Genomic DNA, 13,572 nt, shown 5'->3' on the forward strand with positions numbered 1-13,572 from the left:
TGAAGTCCAGTGTGAAGTTTCCACAGTCTGTGTTGGTTTGGGGAGCCATGTCATCGGCTGGTGTTGGTCCACTGTGCTGTCCACTCAACGCAGCCGTCTACCAGGACATTTTCAGAGCACTTCATGCTTCCTTCAGCAGACAAGCTTTATGGAGATGCTTCCTTCATTTTCCAGCAGGATTTGCACCTGCCCACACTGCCAAAAGAACCAAAACCTGGTTCAATGACCATGGTATCACTGTGTAATTACTGTGTGATTTCATGTAATATTCTAATTTTTTTAAATCCTGTTTTCGTGGGTTTTATGAGCTGGAAGCCCAAATTATGTACAAATAAACAACTAAATACTTGAAATCGTTTAAGTTGTGGGCCCTGAATCTATAATCTATGGAAATTTAACGTTTTGAATGGAATTATGGAAATAAACTTTTCCATAAACTTCAAACTTTTCCATGAAAGGGTCTGTATATTCTTTGGTTTTACTCATTGTGACTGATTGATGATTAAGGGAATTTGGCCTTTGTGTTTCCTCATATTTAAACTCCTGTGGAACAAGAAGTCATAGCTGGACAATGTCATGTTCCTAGTCACCCTGGTGTGCTAAAAAAAAGTGTAAATATTAATGGTAATATACTTCAGAGATATTTTACTCATAAGAATTTCTAGGGGTATCAATAATAGTGACCGACGTGTTTTGGAGAAAAACCTTTATTTCATAATGTATATCATCATTATATTTGATATAACTTGATGCGTATGCATAAAAAGGTTTATTAAATCTTATTTAGACTGACATTACAGATGAACACTCTGTACATGAACAGAGCTTGTGTCTCCTCCTGCTGTAAACATTTCATTCAAACAATGGAGCAGCTCCTATTGGAGGAGCTCTACAGTGATGTCACCGGCTCATCTTCTGATTGGTTGAGGTCTTTGTTGCGCTCTGTGGTGGTGTCATGGAATGAGGACTGGAGCGGGACGTCCTGCGACAGGCAGTCCATGAAGGACAGAGGCTGATCCCTCACTGAGATACTGGAAGCTGTGGTAGTGGAGGGCAGAGGTGAAAGGTTAAAGATCACTCAACTGCTTCAGGTACAACTGGAAGTCGTAAACCGGCAAACGTGTAAGGCATCTGTCAGACACTGACCTTAAAAATGCTATATATAAATTAAATGTACTTTTGTGCACTAAAGTCACCACCATGACACAATGACTACAGCATATTTACAGCATATAATGCCTTATGCACATATATAATGCACATATTTTACATTATTACAGCACCTCACTCCCCATTCTGGTTGAACATGTTGTTTTCGTTGAAGTCCCTCCTTCCGAAATTCAAAATGTGCTGTGATTGGTTAGCTGAGGCTAGAGTAATGCTTCTTCAAAAAACAAACAAAAAAACAACAACCTTAAACCAGTCAACAGTAGCCTATAAGAAACCTCAGAGCAGTAATAATCACAAATAAGTGTCTAATAGCGACACCATTTGGCAGCTTCAAAAGAGCTTTGTGCAGAGTCCGTTTACCGTTACTTAGGCCTACATTAACCCGTACAATTTGTATGCATTTCCTGAACATGTGCTTGCTAACTAATCAAACACTTTATTTGAACAAACTATTGATTTATAAAACACAATCAGAAAGAGCTAAGTACACTCATACTCAAGGAATATATCTTCAGTGACAAATCTTGCATTGCAGACATCCCAAGTCTCCCGGAAGTTCCGGGAGTCTCCCATATTGATAGCGCGCGCACGGCAGAGAGAGGGAGCGAGAGACCTTGCGTGTGTGTGCTAGTGTGCGTGTGCGTGTGCCTCGGGATTTTATCTCTACTCTCGAAGTTGCGTGTGTGTCTCGTTAGTTAACAGAGACCCCCCCATTTCATTTGACTGCTAAAATTGTTTATCTGCCATTTGAAATGTTACAGCTCTAATCAAGTGATGTTCAAAAACTCAAACCATGTGCTTAATGTTGTGTAAATAAAACTGTATTTGGCTTTTTGTGTACAACTTTGTAAATTTCCAAAAGATCCTGTCATGAGTATGGGAATGGGTTGTAAAGCTCAGGGGGCAAAACTTCAGGCCATCAGGCCATCTATATAAAGCACTGCAGTTTTACAACCAGTCTACTGTAATGTTAGGAAAAGTATCTGCATTTCCATTGTTTTTCCTGACAGAGCTGGTGTCATCCTGATCATGTGCACACATTGTACCATCCCTTCAACTGACTGAGGTAAAAACTTTTCTACAAGCAATGTAATTTTGGTATTCTAATGATCACATTTTTTTTTTTTTATGATATAATAATAATACTAATAATAATAATTCGCTGTTACGACGACTTATTTGTTCCCTTGTTTTAATAAATCGTGGACACGTTGAACTAATTGCCTGCCTCATTTTGATTGAATGAATTACAACGTGGCCACAATAGTAAAACGAGGGAACAAATTAGTAAAACGGTATTATTAATTTGTGGCCACGAAACAATATTCACCTGAATATTCACCAATTCGCAAAAATATAGGTCTTTAGCATTCACTATTTAATTAATAGTACTGTTATCAACTGTTTTTCTTACCTGTGAAGATAGCTCTTCAGTGAAGGCCAACTAGTGTTCTCGTACAGCTTTTTATCCCTTTTGTGTAAGCTTTTCTTCTTTATTCAAAGGGCAAATCACAAAATAAAACACTTCATTACTGCCACCTGCTGTTAGCCTAGACAGACAATCTCCAAGCTCCTCTCCCCAGTCTCAAAGCAATTTTTACGATACCATAACATCATCCTCAACTCCCGGCAACGGGGTGGCCGCCTCGAATACCTGATGGGGTTCGGACCAGAGGAGAGATGTTGGGTCAATCACGATGACATCCTGGATCCATCTCTACTCCAAGACTTCCATTCGGCACATCCCAATTGTCCAGCCCCGAGAGGTCATAGTCGTCCCCGTTGCTGGTCCGTTTCCGCCATCAGGAGCTGGCCGTGGAGAGGAGGGGGGACTGTCACGGAGTCAACATCAACAGCACCAGACCTCTACACTCTGCCCACTCGTTCCCTGTCTCCTGAATACTAATCGCCATCACCTGTCCCCACCACCTGCCTGCACTCAGCACCGCTAATCACCAGCACCATATAGTCACCACACCTTCAGCACTTTATTGTCTGGTCTTGTCATTCCACACTGTAAGACTTACCTGACTCTTCCTACGAATACACTTACCTCTTTGATGCCATTCTTCAACCGAAGCACTGATCCAGTCCGTCTTCGTCTGTCTTCCGTCCTGATCTTCATCATCTACAACCAAACCAGATAAGAGACTCAATCAACCAAGCCAACAGATCTCTACTCTAATCTTCAACCACTCACCTGCTCATCTGCTGAATTATATCTTGTGTCCAATAAATCCTGTTTACAAACTTTACCTGTTTGCATTCTTCTGTCCTGACAGTTAGGCAATGTTTTCTCAGTCAAATCATAAAATTTCCTATTGATCCAATAGAACGTGTGAGCTAACTAGGGAATACCAATATGGCGGCGCGGTGGCTTCACTGTTTATGACGTCATGAGCTATCCAGTCATTCTATATAGATCAGTGGTCACGCCCCTTCATAACCGCGAGCTCTACTCATATGTAAATATTAACAAATATTAACCCTGACAATGTTAACGAACAAGAAGATCGTGCAGAATGGATTTCAAGCAAGGACTTTCAAGAGTATGGATTTCACAGGGCGTTTCAGAGTGGTATGTTTTTTTTTGTATTTTTCTTATAGATATGATGTTATCCACCATTTAATCATATATGTTGGAAAACTATGGTAATACTAAAAGTAATCGATCACAAAATCATGGATAACACACTTACACAGGGGCGTAGTTTGTGGGGGGGTTGGGGGGGAGATAACCCCCCCTATATTTAAATCTATGCATTACAACCCCCCCAATATTTATACCATGATCACATGAAAAATATGCAGACCCAAACTTCAACCCTCCCAATGTTCAAAACAAATCTACGCCCTTGCACTTACAGACTGTTTCCAACGACTGGAGCAGATTTTGAACACCGACTGAACACAACTAGTTGTCTCTGACTCGTCACGTTTGGGCATTATCAGTCATAAGTATCATATTACATTCATAATCGACCTTACAGTTGTTAAGTGTGTCCCTTGCTTAAGGGGTGGTGAACGGTCTTACAAAAGCAAGAGCTTACAAAAGCTAAAGTAAACACTACATCAATACTGTAATGTTAGCAAAGATTTAGAATAACACTAGAATAACACAAGACGCGTCACTCGTATTGTTTTGAATGGGAGAAAGTGCAACGCTCAATATGGCGAATAAGTCCCGCCTTCTAAAAAAGAGCCAACCGGACATAGGTAAAGTTATCGTATCACTGCAGCTGCTGTTAGAAGCTCCGGTTCCAATAGAAACAATCAGACGTGCTTCCACTGTGCGTGTACATTAGCTTGATCCAGCCTGAAAAATGTTGTTTTCTGTCATGATTCGAGCATTTAGAAATAAAATTTATGAGACAGTTGTTGTCAGGTTTCATAGGTGATTTAAGGTATGAAATTTAATCGTAAGCTTAATCGTAAGTTAACAGGCTAGCAGAGGCAAAGCTTTGCCCTTCGTTTACATTATAGCTATTATAGCAAGTACATAAAATGTATAATTGGAACTGTTAATAGAAAACACAACTACAAATAATAAGACATACAAGTTGTGATCCATAAACAACAGATTGTCCGGACAAAATGGGAACAGCTACTTCTTTCAGGAGAAGCTTTTGTGCATATAGCCTGCACTGTACTCTCTACTGGAAGCTTTTCTCCGTAAAACGTTCAGCGCACAGACAAACGTTGAGGTTATAATGTTCAGGAACAGTGTTAAAAATACATTTTAACCTCTCTAAGTTCGTCAGCCTTAGGACAAACTTTTACCAGGGTAGAAAAAACAGTGACTCTTCATCTTCTCTAGCGCAGCTTAGCCAGGCCTCGCCAACTTTTTTGTGTATTGTGTGGGCGGAGATTATTAAATGAGAAACATTATGATTTCATAAGATCTGTAAAAACGCGTTGTAGCCTGAACGAGCCGTTCGTTGCAGTTCTTGAAAACTGGACTCTGTAAAATAAAATATCTCCCCTTTGGAGTGGACTTTGAGCTTTGTAACCTTGCAGATCTTTTTTATGCTCAAACAGCAACATTACACACTAACTAAAGTTGAAAAAGTGGAAAAGCACAACAGGACCCCTTTAAAGCCGGCTCCTCATAACACACCTGAGTGGCTGCGCTGAGTCTTGGCACTTCCACGGCCAGTATCCACTACACTGGACCTCTGGGACTGCGAGCGGCTCTCCTTGTCTTTGCTCTTCCAGTTTCCTGCAACACCATCAACGATCCACATGTCAGGCATGAGGGCAGTGACAGCAATACTGACTTTTATCAGTCAGCTTTGTTCCTGAAGTCAGTCAGCTGTGTTTGTCTAGATCTATTAATTCATCCAGAAATACATTACAAATGCAATTCATACATGCAATGACTAAGATACACCTCTTTTATGATGATCATGTTTCAAATTTATAAATTAAAATTGATTTTAATATTTTCTTTTCTCTTGAACAAACCCAGCAGGTTCCAGATGAATCACATTCCAAACTTACATCCAATCAGAAAAAAATAAAAGACGTGTGCCCGGTTTCACAGGCAAGGCTTAAAGGGGTTAGTTCACCCAAAAATAAAAATTCTGCCATCATTTACTCACCATCATGTCGTTCCAAACCGTAAGACTTTCATTCATCTTCCAATTACAAATTAAGATCTTTTTGATGAAGTCTGAGAGCTTTGACAGTCTATGCAACTAACACTTTGACGCTTTAAAAAGTTCATAAAGAGATCGTAAAACTAATCCATATGAATTGAGTGATTTAGTCAAAAAATTTCTGAAGAGACAATCGCTTTAAATGCTTGAAAAGATTTACTTTAGGCTTTTATTCACAAGTTGCTCATCAACTCCCACATCAGTTGTGCTAAACGGAAGCTCAAGCATATTCACTTGAACGTGTGAAAACCAATGAGGTTTGATACTTGCCTTGACAAACACCACTGATCATTTCACACATGCTGCTGCTGGGACTCGAGAGCCACCCAGAAAAAAACAGTCTGACTTTGTTTACCATTGACTAATTTGACATCTCTGTTAGTTCAGCCATGGATAAGATATACACACAGGACAGGCCATAACCTTGTGAGCCTCAACTTGGACAGAGACAGGGTATTTAAAGTTCAAAGGTCAAGAACAGCACCTCAGTGTTACCAACCCTTCAACACTGTTAGCCTTGTAACTAAAATAGCTTGTGCAGTGTTCATGTCATGAATTTGAGGATGAACCCAAGCGCAGACAGGATGCTTGACAGTTTATTTATGGACAAAAAACAAGGAAAACAAAACCCACGACGGGGCAAAACATGGACAGGACAACGAGTAACTAAACTAGACTAAGACTTGACAGATAAGTAGATGATAAACCAACAGCAAATACAGAATCAGAACTTTCTCTAGACAGGATACTCACAAGGTTTGATAAGGCAAGATAACAAACAAGGTATCTCTATGTATGATAATGAACCGGCACAGGACAGCAAACACAAGGGGATTAAATAGGTAGACTAATGATAACATAACAGGTGACACAGGTAAAGCAATAGGGTTAGCAATAATGACAAAACGAGGATAACAAGTGGGCGAGGCAAGAGAACGAGACAACACAAGCACATGGCCCAAGCAAAAGGCCATGTGCTTGCACACAAAACATGGGTCTGTCATGATCCTGCCTCAAGAATTAAAGAACGACAAGGACTAGAATCATCTGTCAAGCAGAATCATAACAGTTAATTTACAGCCAACTTAAACAGCTTCGTTCTTCACTGCTGTGCGTGTGTTTAAAGGGGTTCTATAATATCATTTTACAAAGTCTTGATTTTGTTTTTGGGGTGTACTAGAATATGTTTTCATGCTTGATTGTTCAAAAACGCATTATTTTTCACATATTTTACATTATTACAGCTCCTCTCTCCCCAGTCTGGTTGAACGTGTCGTTTTCACTGAAGCACCTCCTTCTGAATTGCGAAATGTGCTGTGATTGGTTAGCTGGAACAGTGTGTGTTGTGATTCACAGAGCTTAGCGTGTGTTCAGGAATTAATATTACAAATATTAACGATGGCATCAATTTCAAACCATTTCAAACCCGATTCAGACCCTGACAATGTTAACGAACAAGAAGATCATGCAGAATCTTCAGAATCTTACGCAGCACATCTGTTCGCTGAGGTATGTTTAAATGTAAATAAAAGTCTAAATTAAATCTGTTCATCATATAAAGCGATTGAGTCTCTTCAGAAAATTTGGACTAAACTGCTCAATTCATATGGATCAGTTTCGTGATCTCTTTATGAACTTTTTGAAGTGTCAAAAGTTGTAGTTGCGTAGCTGTCAATGGAGGAACAGAAATCTCTCAGATTTTATTAAAAAGATCTTCATTTGTGTTCTGAAGATGAAAGAAAGTCTTACGTGTTTGGAACAGCACAAGGGTGAGTAATTAATGACAGAATTTTCATTTTTGGGTGAAGTAACCCTTTAAATCTAGTCGCAGACTAAACTGAATGTTTGAGCTGTTTTAACTGAAAGCAACTTGCACTGGCATATCTTAAAGGGTAACTCTCACCAAAATGCAACCTAGGGTCTTCTTGTTAATCTACCCAATGCAAACTTTCGTTTAAAAGCATAATTAGAATGTAAACGCCACTTTTAAGTTTGACCGTAGTTTCGTTTTCGGTCAAATTGCCTTTTGAATTGCCTTGCTTGGGGCACTTCTATGATAGCATCAAAAATCGCTATTTTTAAAACACTAAGAAGGCTCGACACAACATGAAACTTTGCTCGAAGTATCACCAGGGGCTCTACACATGAACTTGAACATTGAGAACATTGTTTGTGTACGCAGAGTTTACTAAAAAGAAAGATTTTGAACAACTCGCTGTAGCTGTGTCCGCCGGCATTTTGACAGTCAAAAATAGTCGATCTCTGAATGTGTCTGAGTTTATAAAAGCTACTTAAAAGTCCTAATTTAACTAAGGCCTAATCCTGGCTTAATCTAAGCCCTGTTTGTGAAACCAGTCCTTGAGGTATAAGACAGTGAGAACGTCTTTTATGAAGAAATGAAATGCTTATTACTGATAATCATTGAATCAGAAACAACGGTATAATGGTCTGTCTTTATATATATATATATATATATAGGTTTATATATGATTGTTCCTCTATGAATCTTCAAGAAAAAGACTTCTGCTTTGTTGGGAAACAGACAACAACTTCTGATCTTAAAAACTGGACTCATCTTCTCATAAATCATCTCTTTACTGCGTGACATGGACAAGCTGCCAAACTTTTGCTCGGTCAAGCATGACATGGCTCATCTGCCAAGCAGGTGTCTTTCGTATGACTTTCAACCATCTTTCCTTGATTCAGTGACACAATGAAGAGCAAAGATCGGAGGCTAATTTTCCTCCAGGTCTGTTGTCATTTCCCAATGGTTTCTCATTGCAGCTCTGCAGTTTAGCAAGGAAACATAAAACCCCTTCCCCCATCCAAATCCAGTCCCAAGCCCTATTGCCCTGCTTTTACCCTCTCACCTCAATTCTGAATAAAATTACAACGCAACCAACTACTCTAAATCAAAGTTTCCACAATCTTCTGTATATTTCTGTCGGATCCCGGGGTGCTCTTCTTCTCCCCCACAGTCTAGACAGTCTTCCATTGCAAGACGAGAATAAAGTGGGCCAAGCGTACAGATGGGTTCATGTTAAGATGTGTTACGTAACAAGTCGTGAGGTGCAGCATGATCAGGGCCCCCGTATTGAGTCTGCACATTGTCCCGAACACAACAGAAGCTTCTACCATCAATGAACAGTTTCCAACACAAGAATCAATCATTCATGTGCTCAACTGTTCTCATGTCAGTTCCAGATCTAGAAAGCTGGCATAAATGGCCATGGCGATGGGGAAAGAATGAGATGAGGAAAGCGTAGATTTGTATAAAGTAATAAACTTTAAACTTTACAAAACAAAGTGTTACCCTTTTTGTTTGTAGAGTTTTGTAGCTGTAGTTTGCCTTTTTGCCTAATAATTTGGCAGTTCAAAACCTTCACCAAATGTTGTCTTTACCCCGATATAACATATTCCTTGTATTTTGATGGTTTAATCGAACTTGAAGGGTCATTAAAAGCAAATATAGTGTAAATAATCCCCTCTGGCCACTAGTGTATGTTAAGGCTAGATGTTGCTGTGATTTTGACATGTGATCTTGCCTTCTCGAGGAGAGATGGGGGGTAATCTTGTCTCGGAGAGCCTCACTGCTCTGTTGTTCATTCGGCCCTTATAGACCTGTCCGTTCAAACCCATGATGTTCGCTTCTTCAGCCTATAGGAACAGAGGTCACAGTTCATACATACACACAGTTCAGAATGATTGTGTGAGTGTCACGTCTCAGACCTGTGTGGGTAGTCCAGAGGACATGGGCTGACTCTCCTCGTCACTCTGGATCAGATGTGTGATGTGCTGAATGCGGGTGTAGCGGCGGCTGGGATAGGTGAGGGTGTGACTGCCCCCGCAGCTACGGGCCAAGTAACTGTAATCCGCCATTTCTGGGATCCTCTCACTAAATACAACATTCAACTCTTAGTCTATGTCACACTGTCAGTCCAAATCTGATTAATCGTGTATCCGATCTGAATTATTGACTGTCCACACTGTGTATCACAACATTTCAGATCTGATTTGCTCACGCCAAAAGCACTGTGCACAGATTCTAGGAAAAGTATAATTTGGGCTTAATGAAGCAACGGCAGAAATGTAGGAGGCTGACATGTGCAGCTTTATTCCGTGCTGCCGTCTCTGCTGAAACAGATTTACAGAAATGTGATTTGAATAGGATATTAAACCACATGAATCTAATTCAGTCATGAAACTCTAGAGGGCGCCGTCTGATCGGTCCTTTACATGCAATCTGCAAGCGATAACATCATTACAGCATGGCACAAGCTGATTGGCCTCTGCTGATCCTGCAGCCAATGAGATTGCTTGCTCAACATACAAATAGTCTGGTTCAGTGTTTACTGTACTGTAGTTCTTCTGAACCCCTCCACCTGCTTATATCAGCTTATATAATTTATGTATGTCTATTTATGCAGCAACAGCAGGATATATTAGATGCTCACAGCAGTGTGTCTGTGTATCTATTAACTAAGTCCATACTTGCTCTGCAGTATCAGCATGGATAACATATAGTCCGCCAAGACCAAATACACGAACATCTCCATGTTCATCAAGATGCTAAAACTATTTAGAGAGTTGTCATGACTGAAATGAATGTAGCTTGAAACGGATTTGTAAAAATCATATTTCATTATATATTTTTTTTGCTATTCACACTTGCTAAATATGATAATTCCAATCAGAGCTTGGGTGTCATTGATGTAGGAAACTCACTGGGCTCTTGATCTTTCTGCCTGCACATTAAACATTTTTTAGACAAAAAGGTTTCAGGCTGAGACAAATAAACAGCCAGAGTTCTCATTTATCAACTTATTAAGACTTCATCAGTAATCACAACTGGTCATGATGTGGCCAGTATTTCATCGATTGATTTTAATTTTATTTTACGCTGACATGGCAAATATTGGGAGGCGTACACTGCACTTAAATATGTCGTTTCATTCAATAAAAAATATACAAAATATACCCCTAGTAAAAAAAAAAAAAGGTACCCTTCATGGATACTTTTATTAAATAAAGTATATTTTGCTAGTATGCTTCATATAGTATGCATACTAATATAAATGTGCTAGTATTGTACTTGTAAGTGTACTATTTTAATACTTCTTGAGGAAAAATAGTCTAAGTTTCTTCATTTTTAAACTTGAAATAAACCTAAATGTACTTTTAGTATTTTTTTCTAGAGTACAGGAGGTTGCTGTCCAGATCAATGGGGTTCATTCCAGGTTTAGAGTGTGGAATCTGCAGAACACAGTGAAGTTGAGTCCCTCTTGTGGACAGGCAGTGGTAAATGTGTGTGTGTTCGAGCGTCTCACCTCCTGCAGTGCTGGCGCATCTGCTCCAGCTCATACACAGAGTAGGGCCGGCTGGACCTGTGAGAGGGCAGTCCCGGGGCCAAGGGCAGGGTGGACATGAGCCTGAAAACATTCACAGACACAAAGCAAAGAGGTCTTGAGAATATGACAAGCAGAAACTTCTTAAATATCGATTTAAAATAACAAGTGACAAGGTCTTAGAAAAGTAAATACTGAATCTCAATCCCAATATCTATCTATAAATTACAGAAACGTCTGTCTGTCTGTCTGTCTGTCTGTCTATCTGTCTGTCTGTGTGTGTCTGTGTGTGTGTGTGTGTGTGTGTGTTATTCGCATATCTCTCGAACTGTTAGTCCGATGGATTTCAAATTTGACAGGTGTCTCGCTACGGACATGAGTAAGTGCAGTGCCAAGTTTGACGTTGTTTGGATTAGAAATGCAAAAAATATCGGTAAATATATATCGGTAAAAGAAGCACACACTGGCTTTTGCCGCTCTAGCCACTCTGGCTTTTGACCCTCACAGAGAGGGTCGAAGAAAGCAGTGGAGCTTAAGTAGCTTGGAGTTCACTGTGTAGCCTGCTCCCTGAATCGTGTAGTTCAATGTTCCACATTTATTGTATGTCATTATGTCAGTATCAGTATTTGCTTTCTACCATGCGGCAACTGCATAAGCCTATCGAGCGCAGGCTGATGCAACATCAGACCAATGAGGGCGCTTCGCGCCCTCCTCGCCACTTCCCGCCGAGACGGGCGTGGCTTACCTCTATAAAAGGAGCTCGAGAAGGCTGACTCACTTGATTCTGATCGCCGAAGCGAACCAGAGTGAACCAAACGCACGGCAAGGGAACGCAGTACTCGTTCCCTCTTCTAGAGAGAACCGAGGTTACGTTAGTAACCGAGTACGTTCTCTTACGAGAGTTCTCTCGTACTGCGTTTATCAAAACGCTACGGGAACCCCTTGCAAAACGCCGTGCGTGCTGGGATAAAAACACTGATCACCGGAAGCTATTTCAGGCATACAGTGCATAATCACCAGATAGACTCACACAGAGTCAGGGAATAAGGGGGGAAGCCTTAATTCCCTATACTGTAGCGTCCGCAGGCTTAACATGACCTCACAGGGAGAGTCTACAGGACAGGAGGGGTTTCCTCCGTCCTTATATAGACATGTCCACAGACGCGAATATGACATCACATAGCCAGGGTAGGGAGCCTGCACTAATGTGGGAAAACGTGGGTCTTACACAGTTCAGCCCAGTATAGTCGGTATAGTATTACACCGACAAAAGCTTAGCCTGTAAGGCGGGAACCTCTAGGTTATGAAACCTGATAAATGTAGACGGAGAGGCCCAGCCTGCCGCCGTACATATATCCTGTAAGGAAATCCCGCTGGACCAAGCCCACGAGGAGGCAACGCCTCTCGTAGAGTGCGCTCTGACTCCCAACGGGCATTGAATGCCCTTGGCAGTATAAGCCAGCGCTATGGCGTCAACTATCCATCTGGATAGACTTTGTTTCGAAACAGCCGTTCCTTTGGAACGTCCGCTGAACGAGACAAAGAGCTGCTCTGTCTGTCTAAAGGCAGCAGAGCGGGACATATAAGTTCTTAAAGCCCTAACAGGGCAAAGAAAACTCGAGTCCCCTTCCTCACTCGACGCCGGCAGGGCAGCCAGGGAAATGACCTGAGCCCGAAAAGGCGTGTTGAGGCGTGTTCATGGCCGCCAGGACCGTAGAAAGGTCCCACATAGGGACTGACGGAGGTCTGGGTGGATTCAGTCTCCTAGCTCCCCTGAGGAAGCGGATGACTAAATCATTCCTTCCTAGTGACTGACCCAGCGTTGAACCGGAGAACGCTGAAATAGCCGCCACATACACTTTGAGCGTGGAAGGGGATCTGCCCTTATCCAACAGCTCTTGTAGGAAGGAGAGAACCTCCGTTACCTCACATTCGAGGGGTGAAAGGCTCCGAGCTGTACACCAGCCGGAGAAAACCGACCACTTGAAGCGTAGAGTCGCCTGGTCGACGGCGCTCTAGCCTCCGTGATGGTATTCATGACTCCCTCTGCGAGACCAACGGGTATCCGTTGAGCGCCCACACATGAAGGGACCATAGTTCCGGGTGTGGGTGCCAGATCGAGCCCCTGGCCTGCGAGAGGAGATCTCTCCTCAACGGCACTGGCCATGGAGCGATGTCTGCTAACTGCATCAGAACTGGGAACCATGCCTGGTTCTTCCAGAACGGTGCTACAAGCAGCACTGGGCATTTCGTTTTCCTGACCCGTTCCAACACCTGAGGCAGGAGGGAGACGGGGGGAAAAGCGTATAGCGGGCAGCGCGGCCACCTTTGGGACAGCGCGCTGTCGGTCTTTGAAAAGAATGCGGGGCAGTGAGCGTTTTCGCGGGACGCGAATAGGT

This window comes from Abramis brama (assembly GCF_963993115.1).
Source record: "Abramis brama genome assembly, chromosome: 1".
Classification (NCBI taxonomy): Eukaryota; Metazoa; Chordata; class Actinopteri; order Cypriniformes; family Leuciscidae; genus Abramis; species Abramis brama.